Source organism: Nycticebus coucang, chromosome 14 (genome assembly GCF_027406575.1).
Source record: "Nycticebus coucang isolate mNycCou1 chromosome 14, mNycCou1.pri, whole genome shotgun sequence".
Taxonomy (NCBI): domain Eukaryota; kingdom Metazoa; phylum Chordata; class Mammalia; order Primates; family Lorisidae; genus Nycticebus; species Nycticebus coucang.
In genome coordinates, this window is record NC_069793.1 from 61,001,406 (window position 1) to 61,008,241 (window position 6,836).

The following is a 6,836-nucleotide window of genomic DNA, read 5'->3' on the forward strand; positions in this document are numbered from 1 at the left end:
GACAGATGAGAGATATGTAGAATATAGAAAGGACATGATGGAGTTTACAGAAATGAAGGAGACAATCAGGGAATGTAAAGGTGCAGTAGGAAGTATCAAAATATGATTCGTAGACTTTCCAGAACGCTCAGTAGGAGACAGAGGAGCGGCGGCTGCCTGAGCAGTGCACAACTAAGCGCTCCTTTCTGCTCCACTGTGGGCCTCTGCCCTCTCACTGGCTGTAGAAAATGGTGAAAGAAACCACTTACTATGATGTTTTGGGAGTCAAACCCAATGCCACTCATGAAGAATTGAACAAGGCATATAGAAAACTGGCCTTGAAGTACCACCCTGATAAGAATCCAAATGAAGGCAAGAAGTTTAAACAGATTTCTCAAGCTTATGAAGTTCTCTCTGATGTGAAGAAAAGGGAATTATATGACAAAGGAGGAGAACAGGCGATTAAAGAGGGTGGAGCAGGTGGTGGTTTTGGTTCCCCCATGGACATCTTTGATATGTTTTTTGGAGGAGAAGGAAGGATGCAGAGAGAAAGGAGAGGTAAAAATGTGGTACATCAGCTCTCAGTTACCTTAGAAGATTTATATAATGGTGCCACAAGAAAACTGGCTCTGCAAAAGAATGTGATTTGAGACAAATGTGAAGGCTGAGGTGGCAAAAAAGGAGCAGTAGAGTGCTCTCCCAATTGCCGAGGTAGTGGAATGCAAATAAGAATTCATCAGATAGGACCTGGAATGGTTCAGCAAATTCAGTCTGTGTGTATGGAGTGCCAGGGCCATGGAGAACGGATCAGTCCTAAAGATAGATGTAAAAGCTGCAATGGAAGGAAGATAGTTTGAGAGAAGAAGATTCTGGAAGTTCATATTGACAAAGGCATGAAAGATGGCCAGAAGATAACATTCCATGGTGAAGGAGACCAAGAACCAGGATTGGAGCCAAGAGATATTACCATTGTGTTAGATCAGAAGGACCATGCTATTTTTACTAAACGAGGAGAAGACCTGTGCATGTGTATGCATATACAGCTGGTTGAAGCATTGTGTGGCTTCCAAAAGCCAATATCTACTCTTGACAACCAAACCATAGTCATCACCTCTCATCCAGGTCAGATTGTCAAGCATGGAGATATCAAGTGTGTGCTAAATGAGGGCATGCCAATTTATCGTAGACCATATGAAAAGGGTCGCCTAATCATCAAATTTAAGGCAAACTTTCCTGAAAATGGCTTTCTTTCTCCTGATAAACTCCCATTGCTGGAAAAACTTCTACCAGAGAGGAAGGAAGTAGAAGAGACTGATGAAATGGATCAAGTAGAACTGGTGGACTTTGATCCAAATCAGGAAAGACGGTGCTATTACAATGGAGAAGCATATGAGGATGATGAACATCATCCCAGAGGTGGTGTTCAGTGTCAAACTTCTTAATGAGGCCAGTGAATGACACTCATGCTGGCATTTTTGTGCAGTAACGAATGAGTGAAAGACTGTAATCATAATATGCTCACTACTTGCTATTGTTTCTGTTTTAATATTCAACTATAGTAGTGTTTTAAAGGTTAAATGAAGAATAAATGCAAATATAAAAGCTCTGACTTTGCCCTGTATGTATGACTTCAGTGTGCAAGATGAAATTTAATACCTGTTAAAAACTACTTTAAAAAAGAGTTCCTGGCATTTGTTAGGACAAACCTTGCAATTTATTTCAGCTGTGTACATGAACAAACTTAGAATGAAATGCTAGGTGTATGCATTGGCTTCAGTGTATGACCCTTCATTGTTAAGCTATGAAATTAAAACTCTGTATTTAACTGGCAATCAGATAAAGAAAACTTAATTTGAAGAGAAGTGTTGGTGTGTATAGTTAATTTATGTTGAGTGGGATTCATTGTGATGCCTCTGCATTTATTATTTTGCCTCAACTGTTACTTGAAAATGGCATAATATATCATTTATCCTGTGTTACCAGTAATAGAAAAGTTGCCTTTCCAAAAAGAGGGTTTATCATAATATGCTGCTTCTCGAGGGCATGCACTTACAGAATTGCATTCCCTCTGTGCCATCCATATGTAATATATCCATATATGTGTAACTTGACCACACTTGTTTATTTCCCCCTTCCTCTTCTCTTTGGACCATGATAAACCCCTGAGTAGTAACTTCCAGAAGTTAAAGTGAAGTGAAGAGACCTTTATGTGGAGAAGTAATTTGCATGCATAATTTAGGAAGGTCTTCCTTAGGTATGTTACAGGCTTTCTTTAAATCATTTGACTTATGCTCCAAAGTAACTGTAATTTAATGTTGATAGTATAGCAAATGATGAATAGCTTTAATTGTATGTTTAAAAGTCTACATATGTTCACGTGCTTAAATCTGGGTATCAAATTTTTAAGCAGTTCTTGAAATGTATGAATGTCTCCTTAATATACTGGTTACAAAGAAATAAAAACAAAATATGATTAGTACATGGGGAAGAAAGAATATCAGCTCTAGAGGATAAAGTTTTAAAATTAACCCAGGTAGTTAAAGAGGCAGAAACAAATAGAGAGAAAGCAGAACAGTTGCTTAGGGAAATATAAGACTTCATGAAGTGTTAAAACATATGAATAATAGGGATCTGTGAAGGTGAAAAAAAAAATGTCTACAAGATAATGGTCATCCATGTTCAACGTTCTTAAACAAACAATTTTCAGCCCAGAATTCCATATCCTGCTAAACTAAGCTTCAAAACTGGTGGAGAAATCAAATCTTTTGCAGATATACCATCACTGAGGAAATTCACCACAAAAAGACCAGCTCTGCAGGAAACAAATAGACCTATTCTCAAAACTGAGCTTCACAACGGGCATCAGCAAAGAAAACACACAGAAGCTAAAGGTCAAAACTTAGCTTTCACAAGCATGCAAAGGATAAAACTACACAACAGATGTTCCCAAAATAAGATGAAAAGTATTCCTCTACACTTATCAATTCTCAATAAATATCAGTGGATTAGATTCTCTACTGAAAAGGCACAGACTGGCTGATTAAATAAAAAAGCACAAACCACCTAGAGGCTGTCTACAGGAAATGCATGTAGCCTTGAAGAACAAATCAATACTCAGGGTTAAAGGATGGAAAACAATATTTCAAGCAAATGGAAATCAGAAGAAAGGCAGGGTTGCAATTTTATTCTCAGACACAAGCAGATTTAAAGCAACTAAAGTGATGAAAGACTAAGAGATACAAGAGATTATCTCTGAGTACTGCAAGAAAATTGATGCCCAGAAATTTGACAATGTGGAGGAAATGGACCAATTCTGGAATCACATTCTTACCCTAGACTTACCCAAGAAGAAATAGATGCCTTTTTTTTTTTTTTGATACAGAGTCTCACTATGTGGCTCTAGGTAGAGTACCATGGCATCACAGATCACAGCAACCTCCAACTCTTGAGCTTAAGTGATTCTCTTGCCTCAGCCTGCCAAGTAGATGGGACTACAGGTGCCTGCCACAATGCCTGTCTATATTTTATTGCAGATGTCATGGTTGTTTACCTGGCTCGGGCTGAGTTTCAACCCGCCACCCCCGGTGTATGTGGCTGGTGCCGTACCAGAAATAGATTTCTTGAACAGACCAATTTCAAGCACTAAGATCATACAAACAATAAAAAATTTCCCAAGAGAGATTAAAGATGGCGGCCTAGTAACAGCTTCCCTGCAACTGGGAATAGCGAGTCTGGGGAGACAAGACTCCACACATCTCTGGCCGGTGGGATCTGCCTATAATCATCCCTTTGAGGATCCAGGGAGCCAGCAAGGGATTTCTGGACCCCAAGAGGAGGACAAAAACAGTGGAAAACTGGCAAGTGGTTGCGTGAGTTCGATTGACTGAATCACGCCGGCAACCGTAAGTACAAGCAGCAGTGAGACTGCAAGCCGGAAAGGCCTTGCCTGTGAACTGTTTCGGTGTTCTTGGATTTGGCACTCGGTTGAACTGCCTTGGGGAGAGCTTGAGCAGGAGTGTGGAGAACTTTGGGCATTGTCTGGGGCCCCAGACTGAGCCACTGAGCTGGGCTCAGGAAGCCATTGTGAAAGAACTGCCCCAGCAAGATCCGCCCTCAGGGTCTCAGAGCAAAAATTGGGCAGGTCAAAGTAACATACTGTCTGAGCAGCCTAAAGGCGGGGAATGACCTGCCTTACAGCCTTAATCCTTAGGGGCAGAGTGAGACAGTTATGGCACACTGGAGCCTTGGGCTGTTGCCCTGCGTAGAGTGCCGTGACATCACAGCTCATAGCAACCTCAAACTCCTGGGCTTGGTGCCACCCAGACCTCCATAAGAGCTGTGCAGTGACCCCTGACCAGTGACCCGCACCCACTGGGCCTCCACATTCCCTGACCAGGAACTGCGGGAGCCATGCAACCCTGCATCCTCCCTCCTGTTCCTCCCGGCTTCCACACTAGCCTGTTCATCTGGACAGGGACTCTGGTAGCTGCGTGACCTTTGGAGCCCTCCCTGCCTCTGCACAGAGCTCTTCTCCTGGCCAGAGACTGCTGGAGCCTTGGGTTCTCTGTGTCAAAGTCACTGGGTGCCAAGCACTCCCAGAACCGTGCACACCACCCCCAGCCCTGTGGCTGGATCTGGGTGTGTCACAAACCATAGCTGCTTCCACAACCAGAACTCCCTAGCTAGAGCATCCCCAGAGGAACTACACAGGGTCACTCCCTACAAAGATCCAGCAACAATAGAGTGATCCTGCTGGGGTCTAATCTTGGAGAGAAACCTCCCCAACTCTGAGGACAGCTAGAGGCAATGGTGAAAAAGAATCATGAGGCGAAATCAACAAAAAAACTCTGGCAATATGAATAATCAGAGTAGATCAACTCCCCCAAGGATCAATGGGGCAGAAACAGCACAAGACCCAATGCACAAACAAATAGCTGAGATGTCAGAAATTGAATTCAGGATCTGGATAGCAAATAAAATCAAATTAGAATTCCAAAAGTTATCTCAAGAATTCAACAGATTCAAAGACCAAATGACCAAAGATTTCAACACATTGAGACAAGAAGTTGCATCCCTCAAAGATCTGAGAAACACAGTAGAATCCCTCAGCAACAGAATGGAGCAAGCAGAAGAAAGGATTTCTGACATCGAAGACAAAGCTTTCGAACGCTCCCAAACCCTCAAGGAAGAAGAGAAATGGAGAGCAAAAACAGACCACTCTCTCAGAGAGCTCTGGGATAATTCGAAGAAAACTAATATTAGTCTTAGAGGGATCCCCAAAAGTGACGAAGTAGCTTCACAAGGCGCAGAGTCTCTTCTCCATGACATTATGAAGGAGAACTTTCCAGACATGCCAAGAGATTCCGAAATTCAGATAGCAGACAGTTTCAGAACTCCAGCACGACTTGACCCAAATAAGACATCCCCCAGACACATCATAATCAATTTCACTAAAGTTAATATGAAGGCGAAAATTCTGAAAGCTGCCAGACGAAAGAAAACCATTACCTACAAGGGGAAGAATATCAGAATAACTGCAGATCTCTCTGCTGAAACCTTTCCAGCTAGAAGAGGATGATCATCGACTTTTAATCTCCTAAAACAAAATAACTTTCAACCCAGGATCCTGTACCCAGCTAAAATGAGCTTCATTTATGACGGAGAAATTAAATACTTCAACGACATTCACATGTTGAAGAAATTTGCCACAACTAAACCAGCTCTCTAGGACATTCTTAGACCTATCCTCCATAAAGACCAGCATAATTCTCCACCACAAAAGTCAACCCACCCAAAAAATTTTTGATCAAATTCCAACTTCCACAGTTGCAAAAGGATTAAAAATGTCCACCAGTCTCTCAAAAGGCTTGTCAATACTCTCAATTAATGTGAATGGTTTAAATTGTCCTCTAAAGAGGCATAGGTTGGCGGACTGGATACAAAAACTCAAGCCAGATATCTGCTGCATCCAAGAATCACATCTTACATTAAAGGACAGATACAGACTCAGGGTGAAGGGATGGTCATCTATAGTCCAAGCAAATGGAAAGCAGAAAAAAGCAGGCGTTGCAATCCTGTTCACAGATGCAATAGGCTATAAACCAACCAAAATAAGGAAGGCTAAAGATGGACACTTCATATTTGTTAAAGGTAATACTCAATATGATGAGAGCTCAATTATTAATATTTATGCACCCAACAACAACGCACCTCAATTTATAAACAAACTCTAACAGGCATGAGCAACTCGATTTCCTCCACTTCCACAGTAGTTGGAGATTTTAACACCCCTTTAGCAGTCCAGGATAGATGCTCCAAAAAGAAGCTAAGCAAAGAAATTTTAGATTTAAACCCAACCATTCAACATCTGGATTTAACAGACATCTGCAGAACATTTCATCCCAAAAAAACTGAATACACGTTCTTCTCATCAGCCCATGGAACATACTCCAAAATTGACCACATCCTAGGCCACAAATCTAACCTCAGCAAATTTAAAAAAATAGAAATTATTCCTTGCATCATCTCAGACCATCATGGAATCAAAGTTGAACTCAATAACAGCAGGAACCTGCATACCCATACAAAAACATGGAAGCTAAACAACCTTATGCTGAAGGATACATGGGTTATAGACGAGATTAAGAAGGAAATCACCATATTTTTGGAACAAAACAACAATCAAGACACGAATTACCAGAACCTCTGTGATACTGCAAAGGCAGTCCTAAGAGGGAAACTTAGAGCACTGCAAGCCTTCCTCAAGAAAACGGAAAGACAGGAAGTCAATAACTTAATGGAACATCTCAAGCAACTGGAGACAGAAGAACACTCCAACCCCAAGCCCAGCAGAAGAA

General features: G+C 41.5%; 1 pseudogene; it reads left to right on the forward strand.

The window, feature by feature from the left end:
• Positions 1 to 227: 227 nt before the first annotated feature.
• Positions 228 to 2,434, forward strand: LOC128565030 (dnaJ homolog subfamily A member 1-like; annotated as a pseudogene).
• The last annotated feature ends 4,402 nt before the right edge of the window (positions 2,435 to 6,836 follow it).